This window comes from Sorex araneus, chromosome 6 (assembly GCF_027595985.1).
Source record: "Sorex araneus isolate mSorAra2 chromosome 6, mSorAra2.pri, whole genome shotgun sequence".
Classification (NCBI taxonomy): domain Eukaryota; kingdom Metazoa; phylum Chordata; class Mammalia; order Eulipotyphla; family Soricidae; genus Sorex; species Sorex araneus.
Genome location: NC_073307.1, coordinates 111780804 through 111799592, shown reverse-complemented (window position 1 = coordinate 111799592; position 18789 = coordinate 111780804). Strand labels below are relative to the sequence as shown.

General features: G+C 40.7%; 1 protein-coding gene and 1 pseudogene across 4 annotated transcripts in view; one reads left to right on the top strand and one right to left on the bottom strand.

Annotated features, from left to right (window-relative positions):
• SBF2 (SET binding factor 2) overlaps nt 1-18789 on the top strand; it is a 436024-nt gene that overhangs the window by 20493 nt on the left and 396742 nt on the right. The window lies entirely within an intron of this gene.
• On the bottom strand, nt 1272-3192 carry LOC105943194 (protein lin-28 homolog A-like; annotated as a pseudogene).

The window sequence follows — 18789 nt, the reverse complement described above, 5'->3', positions numbered from 1 at the left end:
AATATTATGACAGTTTTTATTTGACCTCAAATTTTTATCAATGCTGGGATGTGGGTGGAAAACAGGTACAAATATGTACATGTTATGTATTTGTGTATGTTTTTTCCTTATTCTGAATCTTTGTATAACACACTGGTTGGGATTATAGTTTATGACCCATGAATAAGGGGTCAGGGGAGACAGCTCTGTAATCAAGGCATATGGTTTAATGCTTTTCCTGATCAGACAAGTTTTCAGTCTCTAGGAGAAGATCAAATTATGGGGTAACCAAGGGGAAACCTAGCCTCTCCATGAAAACACTGAAACTGAAGGGGTTTCAAAAAGTTAGAACAGCAGAACAGCCAGTTTGTAGTTGTTGAAAATGAGATTGTTCAACAGTCTGTCCACTCCAAGTAGTTTTGTCCCTGGTGCTCAAGCAACAGAAAGTATACCTGCTGTGCAGATGTGGAGCTGTTGCTGACCTCTCCCTGAGATTGCCTTATGTGTCAGAGAACACAGTGCAGGAAGGAGGGCCTTAGGTGAAAAGACACAAAAATACAAAACCAGAGTATTTACATTACAAAAAAAGTTTAAGTCACAAGATACGTCATTTGCATGCTTTCTGGAGAAGACAGGACCCATAGAGCAACTATCCAAGGCAGCAAATAAATGAAATCCTATTGGCCCAGTATGGGGAGGGAGCATAAGTTAAATGCAGTTCCCCCAATCATCCCTTTGACCTTTCATTATTACAGTTCATGTCTTGGGACAGTTCTCAACATCCTATCCCAATCCTTTCACTCTGGTATGGAAAATAGTTAAACGGCCTTCTTTATTTACTTTTTGGTGCCACACCTGGCAGTGCATAGGGCTTTCTCCTGGTTCTGCACTCAGATCACACGTGTCAGTAGTCTGGAGACCATATGTGGCACTGGGGCTCAAACCTTAACTGTTACGCTCTCTTCTCCAGCCCCTACAAAGCTTTCTTTAAAAGGAAAACCACTTACCTATTCAGGACATTTCAGAAGTGATTCTGGACTCAGATGAAGCATGCAGAGAGGGACTGCCCTCCAAACCCTCACGTGTATTTAGGCAGCATGGTTGGAGTTCTGTTGTCTAGTCCCTTCCTTCCAGCAAGAGGAAAGACGATGAAGCTCTGGACCCTGGCCTGAGATGCATACATAGGAGTGCCAGCTGCCCCCTCCCCACCCTTTTTTCACTTAGTTTCTCCCAATTGAAATCCTCTCAAACTTGATAGCAAAGTTTAGCCCCCCACCCCCACAAAGAATAGCTCAATTCTGGGTCTCAGGCAGCAGGGACAGGGGGAATGGCTCTCCCCTCCTTCTTTGGAAAGTAGACGGGCTTCCCCTGGGAGCTGGAGACCTGCTGGGCCTTCAGTGGACAGGAAGCCACCATATAGTTGATGCTTGGGCTGAGGTGGCATCATTCTTTGGCATAATGGTCTAGGCGTCTGCAGCTGTAGCACCTAGATCTCTACTTTTGTGTGTTCTTCCGTTTGGGCTGCTCTCATTCCCAATACCAAACACCCTATCAGGGCTAGTGACTTGAATAGATTCCATGACCTTGCCAGACTTCTGAAAGGTAAATCTCACTGCCTCCCTTTCCTTCAGGCTTTGAAAACCTTCCATGTGCTATTTACTCTGATGTAACCAGACGTCCATGGGGGTGGGAGATGTTTGAGCATGAACCCAGCATAACATAGGTGGAAGTGGATAGGAAACCGAACCCCATGCACATGTTGACCCACTTACAGATGCCAGCACCATGCAGCAGCTGTGGCTCCTCAGCTGCATCCTCTCACGTCTCCTTGTCTGCCTTGGTACAGCCACCTGCAAACTAGTTTGATAGAGAGCTAATGATTGTCAATTGAGCCCACAGCCCTTGCCCCCAGGTTAGGCAGCTGCTTGCCTGAAAGAAGTCTGGAGACCAAAAGAAAAAAAAAAAAGATTTGTTGGACCTTGCATGGTGGTGCTCAGGACTTACCCTTGGTTCAGAAGACCATACGTATTGAGTTGGAGTTGGCCATAATGCAAGGCAAGTGCTCTAACCCTGGGAGTATCTTCTCAATCAATCTATTCAGAGACACTATTTCTTCTATTTTCAACATTTTTATATGCACATAACTGAATATGTGTAAAATAAACAAAAAGTTTTTGGAGTTTTGGGACAGAGCAATACTCTAACAGGTAGGGTGCTTGCTTTGCACACAGCCAACCTGAGTTTTATCCCTGTGACTGTATATGGTCCCCTGAGCCCTACCGGGAGTGATCCCTAAGGGCAAAGCCAGGAGTCAGCCCTAAACACCATTCGGTGTAGCCCCCAAACAAACAAAAAACCTGAGCTTAGTTTTCAGTGATGTTGTTGTTGTTGTTGTTAATATACTGAAATAGAATTCCTTGGAATTCTTTTCCTTGGAAGGACCCATTTTCACTAATGAGACTATACTCTAGATTTCTTCTTTTCCCTGTATTATTGTAATCAGTTTTTTTTGGAGGGGACTCCCAGACAGTTGTCATGGACCCTGAGACTGTGCTTGGAATTCCTATGCTTGCAAATTGACCAGGCCCCAAATTGATTGGACCTCAAATCAATGTGAGGGTCTGAGGATGTAGTGCTGTTTGTGCTCTATGGTGCCAGAGACTCTCAGAGACACACCCAGTGAAGCTGGGAAGGGCGAGTTGTGGTGCCAGGGATCCAGTTGGGGTTGGACTCCATAGCTGTCATTTGTAGTGCTTTGTGTATTAGGCAGAAGACAATGCTCATGGTTTCATTTAATTATTTAATCCCCTTAACAATCTTCTGAAGTAGATATTATTATTATTATCTCAGGTAGACAGAGGATAAGCTAAGTCCAGTGGTTACATGATTTTTCCACAGTTACAATAATCTAGTATGTGCATTAGCAGGAATTCAAACTCAAGTCATCAAACTCGAGAATCTATGCAATCAACCAGTTGGTTTATTCTAGCTCACATAGATCCTTCCTGCAAAAGGTAGAGAGGAAGAGAGGACACTGAACTGAGTCCTTAGGCTCGGGACAGAGCTTTGAGACTTTGAAGAGCCAGGAGATGCCACTCACTCTGCGAGAGGAGCAGCCCTTTGTGCAGGGCTCCTGGACTGCTTGATGCAGGTCATGCAGATGGCTTCTGGCTGTGCCCCTACCACTGGGGTCAGATTCTGTGAGAAAGCCATCGTGAGTATTAATTTAAAGCAAACTATTGCATCAGAGACCATTTCACTATGGAATTTCACTGATGTAGCAATGGAAATAGCTAAAGGAGAATTTAACTGCAAAAAAGGATAAGGCAATCCCTATGGCAGAATGGTTTTTTTTTCTTTTTGGGTCACACCTGGCAATGCACAGGGGTCACTCTTGGCTCTGCACTCAGGAATTACCCCTGGCATTGCTCAGGAGACCATATGGGATGCTGGGAATCGAACCTAGGTCGGCTGCATGTAAGGCAAACACCCTATCCCCTGTGCTATTGCTGCAGCCCCCTATGGCAGAATGTTGTTTCCTGATAGCTACTATAATGATACTGGTGGTATCTAGTGGTGGTGGTAATGGTAGAAGGGATTATAGAAGCCTAATTTATTTTAAATAGTGCAGCTCCTGGCACTACTAGAACCTGGCAGTCCACTGGGGTGACACCTGGAAGTTGGGAAAAAGGGTACTGTGTGGTATCTGGAATCTAACTCAGTGCCTTGAAACCTTCTACCATTTGTATTTAACATTGTAGTCCCTAGAAGCCTAAATTTTAATTAGGTATACAGATCAGATTTTCCAGTATTCTTTTAAACTAAATTTCAGCCAAAGGAAGTGACCTGGGTCTTTAGACGAAAGGAAACCATTCTTCCCCACTTCCTCCTTCCTACTGTGTGAATATAGGTAACTTAGAGCTAATGCATTAAGTAGGATTGGGAGAAGTATCTCAAAGTGCTGGAGCACACAGCTTACATGTGCTCTGAATTCGATTCCAAGCACTGCATGATCCCTCCACACTGCCATTAGCATTTTCAGGCATGCCCCTGGCAACCTCTAACACCACTGGGTCCCAACAGCACTGCACATTTTGGTCCAAGCATTGAACCACTGGGTCCACATAGTTGGGCCTAGGATAATTGGGAGTGGCCCCCATGCCTCTGATCATAGGGAGAGCAAAAAAGGTGGAGTGGTGGTGGAATTGGGGGGACAGTGGGGGTGGGGGAATGATGAGATGGAGCTGGAAAGATAGGAGAGGGGTTAAGGAGCTTGCCTTGCACGTTGATATCCCTGTTTGAGCCTGGCACCAATATGTGGTCTTCAGAGCATGAAGCCAGGAGTAAGCCCTGAGCACAGCTGGGTGTGCCTCTCCAACCCTCCCCCACCCCCCTTGCAAAATGGAAAAAATGGGTATAAAACTGGAAGCAGCCTGAATCCAGATGACTATACGTATTAAGAACTATCTATACTGAGAACTTTATGTGTGAGCTGAATTTCTTTAAGACATTTATATTAGATATTTATTGCAGGCAGCCCAAACTCTGTTCTAACAAAGTGCTCTTTGTGATGAAGTAAGGACTGAGAAGAGCCTGAACTATGACACTGACTATAGGAATGTGCAGAAATTTTAAGAAGAAAAATAAACCCTTTGAAATAAAAGAGAGACAGGGGAAAGTATGGCAAGTTTCTGGGTGGGTAAATGACAGGATGAAAAATTTTCATAGTATCAGATGTTTATTGAACATAAATTTTCAGTTCCAATTCCAATGAGACACTAAAGGTGGTTTTTTTCACCCCCTATAGGCAATTCTGCTGTATAGTCTCTCTCTCTCTCCTCTTTCTCTCTCTTTTTGTTTTTGGCCACACCTAGCAGTGCTCAAAGCTTGTTTCTGACTGCACTCAGGGATCACTCCTGGTGGTGTTGAGGGACTATATGGGATGCCAGAGATTGAACTTGGGTCAGTCATGTGCAAGGCAAGTGCCTTACCTGCTGTACTGTCTCTCTGACCATAAGTCTTTTCAGGTTACCCTTGTTGGTATCCTCTTGATACCTTGTAACTATTCAAAACCATCTGGTAATTACCAATATAGCAGATTTCAAATTGATATGAAAGTGAGTCTTTTAAAAAGAATGATTTTTTTTTTTTGCTAATGAATTTGAGCAAGTCAGCAAGATTAGGTAGTTATGAACAAAACCCAAATCCCTTCTCCCTCCACAGTCACTCTATTGAAACTTGATAATCCTAATGCTGATGAATCCTTTCTGCTTTAGAAAGACTGATAACTCTTTTTTAAAGATGGCAATCTTTTTTCTAAGTTTTCTACCACTATTAATTTAACTTGTAAAAGGACACATTGAATATTTGACTTGTTTCTTTCTTGTAGCAACATGCCTTAACCTCCTACTCATTTCTTTTTTTTTTTTTTTCAAAGGGAACAGCTGATAGTTTAATGGGAAATTCTACCATTGAGGCTATGCAAGACTATGATAAGATATCCACTCAACTGGATTAGGTTTTCATGCATGTGACTTGATCAACAAAAAAATAGATACACAATGTCAAGCTTTTCCCCTTTTTCTTTCTTTTAAGAGCAGCTCAATAATTTGGAGGTGGTGGTGGTGTGGGTGGTTAGTACAAGACAGAGAACACAGGAAAAGTACAAAAAGGCATTTAACATCAATACCAGTACTCATTGAATTATGGTTATACTAAGAATATTATTAATTTTTGTGTTATCCACTTTTCCTTAGAACATAAATCAAAGTCATTTACTGGAACTTGAGGTATTTACACAATACATACACAACTTTATGCAAAATACTTTTTATAAGTAACATTACATTTTAAAAGAGGAAACTGATTTGTGCTGATTTGTATTTTACCTCCTAGTCATTTCTTGAATAAGCAAATAACTGAAAAAGTATACTTGACTGGGTATATTTCAGCAGAGCAGTATAAGAACATTAGCTTTGGACATAAAACAAAATACAGATATCACCAGTTACTGATATTATATTCAAAAATAAATTAATTTCCACAAACCTCTAATTTCATCTGCCTTGTGTGTTGTGGGAAATTAATATAATTAGACAAAGTTTGGCCATAGTATTTTATTTTGTTTTTTTGGGTCATGCCCAGTGGTACTCAGGGCGTACTCCTGTTTCTGTGCTCTGGGATCACTCCTGGTGGGGCACAGGGAACCGTATGGAGTGCTGGGAATTGAACCCTGCGTCCTGTACTATCTCTGTAGCCCTGCACACAGTATTTTAAAAGTGATAATCATTATAGGAATTATGTGTTCCATCTTTCACACAAAACATGTCCAGAGGCTAATAAATAATTGAATATATGTTATAACTTTATCAGTGGCTGTAGTTTTCAAATTTCCTTCATTCTCTACAACCACAGAAACCTATAATCTGAACAATAGCAATGGAAGAGTAAGGGGCAGCTGGAGGTTAGTAATACAGTTAATTTGTATTTTTAAAAACCCTCAAGTTTTCAGTGTTCTAAATGAATCTTTGTTTTTTTCTCTCTCATTTCCTTCCTCCATTAAAAATGAATTTTATCAGTCTAATTCTCTGTGGATTTTGGTTTTCTCAGTTTGAAATTATTTGGTAAAAGATCTGTCTCAAGAGAAAAACAAGCAACATTCTTTTTAAATTCCATAGGGCTGTGTGGGACAATTACATAAAGCATTTGTAAAATTCCCTCCCGTCCCAACTGCTACTTTCCATTGCAAATTGTTTGCATACTATTATTTTCCAAGTTTGTTCTGACAATTGATCTCTCTCTCTCTAAATGTAACTAGACTTAGTTTTTTAAACCAGGGGTGTGTGTATATGTGTGTGTGTGTGTGTGTGTGTGTGTGTGTGTGTGTATGTGTGTGTGTGTGTGAGAGAGAGAGAGAGAGAGTTTATATTTTTACCTACTAGTAGATCATTATAAATAAGATTTTATCAATTAAAACCTTCCACTAGTTTTTTTTTTTAAAGCAACTACTTTGTTTTAAAACCATTTAACTATAATCTTGTATTTCCTTAAAGGGGAAGCTAGCTTAAAATATCAAGTTTCTTCTTCAAATCACAGTACTTAACATTGTAAATTCATGAAGTATAAAAATAGCTATAGTGGGGGCTAAGGATGTACTTCAACACTTACCTTATATGTATGAGGCCCTGAGTTCGATACTGAATACTACAAAAACAAAGATAAAACTCTGTGGGTCTTTGGAATATACCCCAAGGAACCCAAACTACAAAGTAGAAAAGATATTTGCACTCCTATGTTCATTGCAGCACTGTTCACAATAGACCAAATCTGGGAACAAGTCAGGGGCCAAAAATCAGATGACTAGATAAGGAAACTATGGTACATATACTCAAAGGAATACTACTTGGCCGTAACAAAAGATGAAGTCATTCAGGGGCCAGTGATCATAGAAGAGCAGATAGCCAGATAGCATGCTTTCTTTTACGCCATTGACCTAGGTTTGATCCTTGGCATCCCATATGGTCCCCCGAGTCCTTCAGGAATGACTGCTGAGTGCAGAGCCAGGAGTAAATCCTGAGCACTGCTTAGTGTGGCTCAAAAAAACCAAGGGAAAAAAAAGAAAAGATGAAGTAATGCAATTTGCTGCTGCTATGTGGATGGATCTGGAGAGTATCATGCTGAGTGATGTTAGTCAGAGGGAGAGGGACAGACACAAAATGATCTCTCACATATAGGATATAAAGAAACATAACAGAAGCATACCAAGGGAAAACAAATGCCTAAAGGCAATAGAATCAAAGAGCATGAGAACTGGTCCTCTGTAGGAAGCTTGCTATTGTGGGGGACAGGGGCATAGGTCATGGAGGGGATCAACAATGGTGGAGGGAAGTGGTCACTCTGGAGGAGGACTGGGTGCTGAAAGGAGGTAAAGTGATAGTCATGATACTGTATCAGTAACAGGTATTGCAAACCACAGTGCCTAAAAGAGAAAAACAAAAGCAAAGATAAAAGGTGCCTGCCATAAAGGCCTACAGAGGGTTGGAAGGGAAACTAGGAACATTGGTAAAGGAAAGTGGACACTGGTGAAGGGTTTGGTGTTGCAACATTGTATGCGAAACTTAATCCTGAGTAACTTTATAATTTTGTAATTCACAGTGATTCAATAAATTAAGCAAACAAACCAAACCCCCAAATCTTGTGGGGCCAGGGTGATGATACAATTAGGGTGCATGTCTTTCATGTAGCAGCTTGAAGGTCCCCCGAGCACTTGTTGGAGAGCATTCCCTGAACAGCATGCTGGGAATAGCTCTTGAGGACTGCTGAGTATGATCCCCAAACCAAAATCAGCCAAAGAGAATTACTATATATGTTATTCATTTATATACATAATATCTAGGAGTGTTTCACAAATCTGAATATGTTTTTTAATCGAGTTCCTTGGACCAGCTTCATATTCATTGGCCGGAGATGTAAGCACTTCAACATGTATAATTTTATTTTTTATTTTGTTTTTTACTTTTTGTACAGGGGTTGCACAGGGGTTACTCCTGGCTCATGCACTCAGGAATTACTCCTGGCAGTGCTTGGGGACAGACATATGGGATGCTGGGAATCGAACCCCGGTTGGCCATGTGCAAGGCAAACGCCCTTGTCTTGTGTATTGCATAAAAATATTTTCTCCCATTCAGTTAGGTTCCTTTGTCTCTGTGTGTGTTTATGTTTTGTTTTTGGGCTACACCCAGCGATTCTCTGGGGGTTGTTAATACTCAGGGGTTGCTCCTTGTCTGTGGTACTTGGGGGACCATATATTGCTAGGGGGTCAAACCTGGATCTCCCACATGAAAGTATATGCTCAGCCCATTGATTTATCTTTCCGGTTGCCCCTTCAAGCACGTTGCTTATGATTTCATATGGATTTAAATATGGAAACCTTTATTTCAAGTTAGCATTTGTGCACGTTATAAGACAGTACTACAATTTCATTCTTTTACATGTAAAGAATGCACTATTTGTTGAAGAGAACTTTCTTTATTAATGGTTCTTCTCCCGATCCCCCACTCCATGACAAGTTTTCAACCCAGGTCCTTCCTCATGTAAATTACGTGTTCTGCCACACATGCAAAGTACATACATCACAATCCCATACCCCTGAAACCACTGGATTTGAAACTGAAATTTGAAATTGTTATTAAAAGACTTTAATATCCTCTACTTGCTCCACCCTTTATAAACGGGGAGTTAGGGCCATACCTAGCGATGCTCAGGGGTTGCTACTGGCTCTGCACTCAGGAATTACCCCTGGCAGTGCTCAGGGGACCATATTAATGCCAGGGATTGAACCTGGGTCTACTGCATGCATGGCAAATGCCCTACCCTCTGTGCTATCTTTTCTGTATTATCTTGGCCTGCTTTTTGTATTTTTCATTAGTAAGTTTACATATTGATTCCAGAGATAATCTTAGAACAAAAGAAATAATTTTTGATTTAATTTATTTTTTAAACTGGAGTGATAGCACAACGGGTAGGGCATTTGCCTTACACATGGCTGACCCAGGTTTGATTCCTCCGTCCCTCTCAGAGAGCCTGGCAAATTACTGAGAGTATCCTGCCCGCACGGCAGAGCCTGGCAGGCTACCTGTGGTCTATTCCATATGCCAAACACAGTAACAACAAGTCTCACAATGGGGACGTTACTGGTGCCTGCTCGAGCAAATGGATGAACAATGGGATGACAGTGCTACAGTGCAGTGCTTAAAGATAAGGATTTGTCTGTGTGTACACACTTTTATTTTAAGTTTTTTTTTTTTTTTTTTTTGCTTTTTGGGTCACACCCAGCGATGCTCAGGGGTTACTCCTGGCTCTGCACTCAGGAATTACTCCTGGCGGTGCTCGGGGGACCATATGGGATGCCGGGGATCGAACCTGGGTCGGCCGCGTGCAAGGCAAACGCCCTACCCGCTGTGCTATCGCTCCGGCCCCAAGTTTTTTTTTTTTTGTTTGTTGTTTGGCCCAAACCTGGCGATGCTCAGCGGTTTTTCTGGGTCTGTACTCAGGAATCACTCCTGATGATGCTCAGGGGACCATATGGGATGCTGGGGATTGAACCCAGGTAGGCCACATACCCACTGTGCTATCTTTCTGGTGCCCTGTAAAAGAAACAATTTCTAATATGGTTTTTGGGCCACACCTATCAATTCCCAGGGGCTATTCCTTCTTTGCAGAAGGTCGCTCTCAGTGGTGCTCATGTGATACTGAGGATAAAACTGGGTCAGCCACGTGCAAGGCAAATTCCTTAAATCCTATACTCTTTCCAACTTCCAAAAGAAATTATTTTGTAAAATGTTTTTATTTTTCTTGAAGAGTTTTACATTTGGAATCATCAAAAATTTTGGTAGTTCAGATAACATCTGGTGTCGATGAAACATTTCACCTTCTTGTGGAACTGTGGATTGAACCTGAGGTATGTGCTTCAGCTCTTTGATGTATATTTCCAGTCCCAAGTTTCCATTTTGTTGTATCAAATCAATACTTCATACACGTGAGGCAGGTAGTTTACCACTGAGCAGCATTACTGCCCTGCAACAATAGGATGTTTTCCTTCTTTCTTATGGTCCAAGGACATATTTTCAGGTCAAATACAAGATTAATATGAATGCAGATTAATAGTAATGTATGACATATTCACTGCTTTCTATGTGTTCTACTCTATTTCTACTTTCGTACTTGAGTTGTAGTATTTTACTGAGATGAAACAAACTTTATTCATTTGGATTTAAATAAGAATGGTTACAAGAAGGGGTCATAGTATAGTGGGTAGGACTCTTGCCTTGGGTGCTGCCCCTCTGGGCTTGATTCCTGGCACCTCAAAACGGTCCCTGGGCCCCAACTGGAATGATCCTTGAGCACAGAGCCAGGAGTAAGTCCTGAGCACTGCTAGGTGTGCCCCTCCCCATTTCATCCTCAAATAAAAGTAGTTTTCTGGAAAAGAGAATTATATAAGGTAGTTTATTTGTAAGATTTTTTTTTTTTAAAAATAAGAGGTTATATACAAGGGTGAAGGGTTGGGTGTTGGAACATTGTATTACTAAAATGCAATCATAAACAACTTTGTAACTGTGTGTCTCGGTCAATTCAATTAAAAAAAAACATTAAGTACAACAGAGGGCTTGTAGAAATCCATGATCTTGCTTCATAGAAGCCAGAATTAGCCCCAAATGTGAGCATATAATCTCTCTTCTCTCTGTGTGTCTCCTGTGTTCTGTTCTCGCCTCTTTTCTGTTGGCTAGTTCCTTTCCTTTCTGTCTGTTTTCTATTCTTCAGTGATTTTTCACTAGCTGCCCTGGTGCTGCTGTATATCTCTTCTGATCCTGACTCCTTTGTTTACTGTTTGTTGGTATAAACCTTCACAGTCCACCTCACCTTTTAGAGGCAGCCTGTCTGAATAAATTATATTTTGGAACCTATTCTCTCCTGTCATTTCTGAATAGAAGCAAAGTCACATGATCCAAAACACAGCTGCTGGAATTCAGTCTGGCTATGCCATTTCATCTTGAAAGAGAGTATGGTTCTATAGACTTGTAAAATTTATTGATAACTTAGTTTAGGTAAAGTTAGGAAGAGATGGCTCATGTGAAAATTTTTATTAGATAAATATTTTATAATATTTTATATTTATATTTAAATATTTTATAACATATGTGACAAATGATACAAGTAATATATGTGTAACTGCTTAATGTATTTACTTCTTATAGATTTATAGTATGGATTGACTTATTAAAAATTCAGAGAAGTCCTACCATATGGAATCTTGACAATAGTCTTAATTTTTTAGTATAACATTTCCCATATTTATTAGACAAGTTCTTATTATATGATCGATCTTTCACTGAGCAGTGCTTTGGGAAGCATTACAAGGAAGCCATGATTATTATATTCTATTCAACAATTGTTGGCTGTGTAGTATGGCTGTTAAACACAGTTCTGCTATTTGTTAGAGGTAATTTTGAGTAAGAACCTATCCTTTATGGATCTTAGTTTACTTATTTCTGATATTTTCTGTCTGCTGTTTAGTTCAGCATGTGATCTGGGTAAATATATAATAGATGGTGATCTGTAAAATTGCCCATTCATCAGCTAGAACATGTTTGTGTGTTAATTAGGTCAGTCACACTTTTATAAAAGGAAGATATTATCTGATATTTGAATAGTTTTATCTTACATAATGTGTCTGATTTAGGATAAATATAAAATAATTATGGCGGTTAAAGGAGAATTTTAATTTAGAAATGATAGTGAAATAGAAATTTTATTTCATTGCTATTAATTTGTTTAGTTTTTGGGCCACACCCTGGTGGTACTCAGTGACCATATATAGTGTCAGGGAACAAATGAGCCTTGGCTGTATTCAAGGCAAGTGCCTCAATTCCTTTACTCACCCTATGGCTTGGAGTAGAAATTTTTTTTTTTTTTTTTTTTGCTTTTTGGGTCACACCCGGCGATGCATGGGGTTACTCCTGGCTCTGCACTCAGGAATCATCCCTGGCGATGCTCAGGGGACCATGTGGGATGCTGGGATTTGAACCCAGGTCGACCGCGTGCAAGGCAAACGCCGTACCCACTGTGCTATTCCTCCAGCCCCTGGAGTAGAAATTTTTTAAAAAATTGAATCACCATGAGATGTACAGTTATAAAATTGTTCATGATTTGGTTTCAGTCATATAGTGTAGCAATACCTGTTCCTTCACCAGTGTACATTTCCCATCACCAAAAGAATAGAAAAAATTTTAAAAAGGAGTGGAAATTATGGGGTTGATGGTATGAAGTTACTTTCTAGAGTAATACAGAGTAAGTATAGGAGTATGTATATAGGGATGATAATATATGGTTAGAGACTACTTATGTGTAAGACAGATGGTATATATATATATGTATATATATATATATATATAGGCATATAGCTCTATACTCAAGAATCACTTCTGGTAGTGTTCAGGGGACATATGGGATGTGGAGGATTGGATCTGGGTCAGCCACATGTAAGGCAAATGCCTTATGCTGTATGATTGCTCTGACCCCAGATGATGATGGTGATGATGGTGATGATGATGATGATTAATGGTAATTTATTTTTGCCACACCTGGCTGTGCTTCAGTGCTTACTCTGCACTCAGGGATTACCCTTGGAGGAAGTTGGGGAGCCATATGGATGCCAAGGATTGAACCTAACTAAATTGGCTATGTACAAGGCAAGCTTAACCAGCTGTTCTGTTTCTCTACACCCAGGGGCCAGATTTTTAAACCTGAAATTGCTTAATGATATTTTGATTTGTAAATAAAAATATATATAGATAGCTGAAGTGCTCTGAGTGTAAACAATAGCCAGTTTTTGGAGGACTGCAAGAGTAATCATCAGTGTTAAAAATAACCATTGCTGTATGGAGGGAAAGGAATTTCATTTTTCAGTTAACCCTGAGAGAAATTCATACTATTCCTAATATTAAAGAATTTAGGGTTTAGTGATAGCATAGTGGAGAGGGTGTTTGCTTTGCATGTGGCTGACCCGGGTTCAATTCCCAGCATCCCATATGGTCCCCTGAGCACTGCCAGGAGTAATTTCTGAGTGCAAAACTAGGAGTAACCCCTGTGCATCGCTGGGTGTGACTCAAAAAAGAAAAAAAAATTTACACACCTACAAACCACCACCTCAGCTATATAAGCTCAAAGCCTCCGCCCCTCTCGGAGAGCCTGGCAAGCTACCTGTGACGTATTCGATATGCTAAAAACAGTAACAACAACGTGCTCTTCATGTTTCTGGAGCGAGCAGATGCCATTGGGCTACACTAGCACACAACAGGGATGAATGGAGGTGTTATTGGTGTCCGCTCGAGCAATCGATAAGCAACGGGATGACAGTGACAGTGAACATTATGTCAACATTTTAATTTTAAAGTTTTGGGGATGGCCCATACCTAGTTGTGCTTAGGGTTTAGACCTTCTGCTCAGGAATAATTCTTGGTGGGCTCTGGGAACCATATATAGTATCTGGGATTAAATCTACATTGACCACATGCAAGGGAAGTTCCTTACCCTCTGTATAATCTCTCTGACTGACTGACTGACCCGAGAATTTTTGCTTTTGTTTGGGGACCACATCTGGTGGTGTGCAGGGCTTACTCCTGACTCTGTGTTCAGGGATCATTCCTGGTGGTGTTCAGGGGATCATATGCAGGGCTGGTGATTAAACCAGGTTGGCTGCAAGCAAGGCAAGTGCCTTACTATACTATCTCTCTGCTTTTCTGCACCCCGCCCCATTATGTCCGCATTTTAAAATTACACTTATTAGTGAACTTCAAGTCAAGACGACAATGAGATATCTATCAACACTGAGAATGACTTATATAAAAAAAACTAGGAACAATCAATTGACAGGGATATGGGAAAAGGGAGCTTTCATTCTTTGTTTTGTGGGAGTGTTGTCTGGTTCAGCGCTTATGGAAAACAGCATGGTTATTTCTCAAAAAAGTAAGAAAAGACTTTCCACATAACCCAGTAACTCTACTTCTTGGTATCCAATCCCAAACACAAAATCATTTCTTTGAAGGCACATACTACCCACCTATGTTCATTACAGCATTTAATACATTAGCTAGGATACGGGATCAAATGTCCAACAAAAGTTTAGTGGTTAATGAAGTTGTGGTTTATATACTCAGTGGAATAATATGCAGCTATGAGGAATGATGAAATCATGCAATTTGCTGTAATTTGAGTGAAACTGAAAGATACCATGTTAAGTCAGTTCAGAAGAAGGACAAATACCATATATTCTCACTTATCTGTGGTAAGTGAGACTTACCTTGTGCAAGACAAGGGAATTTGTATCAAAGGTGGGCAGACCCTTGGCCCTTTGTTCCAGAGATGAAAATGCCAGTGAAGGAGAGAAATGGAGAAGGAAAGTAAGATGAGGTAGTCTAGAGGCAACATAGGGCCAGGGGTCAGGGACATTGGATTCCTCTATTATGTAGAGGTATACATCTAAAATGCTAGAATCAACATTACTATAAGCATAGGAGCAAACTATAATCAATAAACTTTAAAATGTGCCCATTGGGAGACAGGCTGGGGTGAGGGGTGGGTTGGAACCTGGGAACATTAGTGGAAGGATGCTGGCACTGGTGGTGATACTGCAGTTCGAACATTGTATTCCTGAACTTTGTAAATTGAAGTGCCTAAATGAAAAAATGGAGAAAGAAAGAAAGAAAAGAAGGAAAGAAAGAAAGAGAAGGAAAGAAAGAAAGAAGGAAAGAAAGAAAGAAAGAACAAGAAAGGAAGAAAGAAAGAAAGAAAAAGAAAGAAAGAAAGAAAGAAAGAAAGAAAGAAAGAAAGAAACAGGAAAGAAAATGTAACAAACCATTTTATCTGGTTAAAAAAAATTTTTTTGCCCACACCAAAAATACATGAACACAGTACTCAGGGCTTACTCCTGGCTCTGTGCACAGGAATCACTCCTAGTGATGCTCAGGGGACCATGTGTGTGCTGGGGATTGAATTTTTATTTATTTATTTATTTATTTTATTTTATTTTTAATTTTTTTTAAATTTTATCGCCATGTGGAAAGTTACAAAGTTCTCAGGTTTATGTCTCAGTTATACGGTATTCAAACACCATCCCTTCACCAGTGCCCATCTTCCACCACCAAAATCCTCAGTATACCCCCCGCCCCCGCCCCACACCCCAACTGTATAACTGATGAATTTCACTTCATTTTCTCTTTACATTGATTACGTTCCATATTTCAACACACAACTCACTATTGTTGTGGGAGTTACACCCCCAACCAAGATAGCCCTACTAAGGAAGCATTTGATAGTTTTCCAACTCGGCCTCAAGGCTCAGATGTGTCCCAGTTCCGAATCCCGGAGCCATGTTAGTTGCTGCTCAGTGTCACCGGGGCTCCATCTGGAGAAGGTGTGCTGGCTGTACCTCCTCCGTCCGGCTCCCCGGTGTTGTTGGCCCCAATTTGGGTCCGGAGCATTTTCCGGGCCACGTTGCTCACCAGAATGCCTGGCTGCTTCTCTGTTGAATGTGGCAAGATGGCGCCGAGGGTGAGTCGAGGGCGCGACTTCCTGCGGCCGGGACCACTTGGAGTTTGGGCTGGCGCCGCCCCACTCCAGTGCCCCCCGCCCCCGCCGCTCGGATGTGTCCCAGTCCCGAATCCCGGAGCCATGTTAGTTGCTGCTCAGTGTTGCCAGGGCTCCATCTGGAGAAGGTGTGCTGGGATTGAATTTTTAATATCTTGTGTCCAAGTCAAGTTCCTTACCCACTATATTATCTATCTGGCCCTAACATTTTAATTCTTTTTTTTTTCCACTTTTTGGGTCACACCTGGCGATGCACAGGGGTTACTCCTGTCTCTGCACTCAGGAATTACCCCTGGCGGTGCTCAGGGGACCATATGGGATGCTGGGATTCGAACCCGGGTTGGCCGTGTGCAAGGCAAATGCCCTACCGCTGTGCTATCCTCCAGCCCCCAACATTTTAATTCTTAACATCCTCACTGAACAAGAAAATTTGTATTTTGGACTTTGAGAAATGGCTCTGAGGCAAAAATTATTATCGGGTGTGAAGAAATACAAATTAAGAGACAAAAAAGCCATCATGAGCTTTTTTATTTGGGTGGACATTTGGCTCCTTTGTATAACTGTTCAGGCAAGACACTTCATTCTGTCCAATCAGGGACTGGAATGTAGATGCACAGTAGACCGCAGGGCTCTTTACTGAAAGGGAAGGAGTTTTTTGTTCATTTTTATGATTGACTCAGAACCTTTGCAAATTCATCTTCTTTGCACCCTATTTTGCAAACTGTCTTTCATGAGTTCCCTTTTGCTTTGCTACATTGAACTGAGCTGGACATTAGCATTGGTTATGTGTATGTAGAGCAGAGATTTATAAATTATCCAATTTATAAAAGACCCAAGAAGTCAGTCCAATAATTCTGCTTTTTTTTTTTTTAAACGAAGTTTTAACTCAGTCAGATGTTCTTTGGATATGAGATAGCAAAGAAGGGCAGTAAGGAAAAACTAGCAGGACAGCAGCAACCATGTAATAGATCTTAGGGGAGAATGAAACATAACCACAGATGTCATAGAGGCAGAATCAAGAAACTGGTTTATGACAGTGATTCACTCGAGTTCCCATTGAGATATCAGTAAGATCTTAATCTGACAAGTATTTTAGCTCTAAGGGAAGACTGGAGATTTTTCTTGTACTTTCCCACATAATCTAGTATTAAACTCATTATTAAATAACAATGAATCTGCATATAATTTTGACAGTCAAAAGTAGCTATCTTGTATAATAATACTGTTTCTTTAAGTAGCACTGTCATCCTGCTGTTCATCAATTTGCTTGAGCGGGCACCAGTAACATCTCCATTGTGAGACTTGTTACTGTTTTCGGTATATTGAATACGCCACACCACAAATAGCTTTCCAGGCTCTGCCATGCGGGCAGGATACTCTCAGTAGCTTGCCGGGCTCTACGAGAGGAATGGAGGAATTGAACCTGGGTCGAACCTGGCTCGGCCGAGTGCAAGGCAAACGCCCTACCCACTGTGCTATCGCTCTCCTTAAGTAGATCACATAATTTACTTAATTCATTCAAGAAGGTTATCTAATTACCTGGGTGGGATGAAGAGGTATAGAACAAAGTAACTTTGCTTGCATTATTTCTGACTTGGGAATGTAACTAAAATAGTACTTCTTTCCTTTCCAAAAGAGTATATGGGTAGAGACAAGGGTTTATGGCTCTTCCACTGATTACTTATGTTTATTAGTGAAAATCTTCTAATTTTTGTGGAATAGCTTCCCTCCCTCCCTCCCTCTCTCTCTCTCTCTCTCTCTCCCTCCCTTCTGTTTTTGGGTCACACCCAGTGATGCTCAGGGATTACTTCTAGCTCTGCTCTCAGGAATTACTCCTGGTGGTGCTCAGGGACCATATTGGGTGCCAGGGATTGAACCCAGGTCAACCGTGTGCAGAGCAAACAGCCTACCCATTGTCCTGTCTTGCCAGCCTCTGTGGGATAGTTTCTGTCTTTTCTGTCTATAATTTGAATTAGTCAGAGCTGGGTTCTGAACATTTTTTTCCACCCAGAAAAGAGGATTTTATCAAAAGTGACCATTCTTCACAGAAATGGTTAGAGATGACAATAAATCTGAAGATAAAATATATGTTTAACCTAAGTAAAATATTGCTGTAGCTTACTTAATGATGAACTGTAAGAGAATTCAGTGTTATTCCTATTTTGTTTATAAAAATGGAATATCTGAGAGAAAATATTTCTTCTATTTCCTTAGAGATATAGTTTTAATTTATTTTTGCTGTGGTGTGCTTGTTTTTTTCTTTCTTGTTTCAAATACTCATTACCATTTTTTCTAGAGAAGTTGATAAATTTGTTTTTAAATCTGTGCTCTCTTGGTACTTACATCTCTGAGTCAACTTGATAAGGGGCAAAAGGCCAATTGTCTTTACTTTTTAAAATATTATTTTTTATCCTGCCCCTTCCCTTCCCTGTTTGTTGTTACCATGACTGGAATCAGATTTGGTTGTAGTGTCCTGGTGCTCAAATTCTGCATTGCAGTGCTTGCAAACAGATTTCTTTCTCCCCTTTCTTCTCTTTTTCTTTTTAAATCAGAACATTTATTCATACCGATTGCTGAAATCCTTAAAATGAACTGGATGCTGCAACAGCTGCTCTCTCAGGTTTAATCATTGTTCTCTCATGGAATCCATGCCTGAGTCTGCTGTAC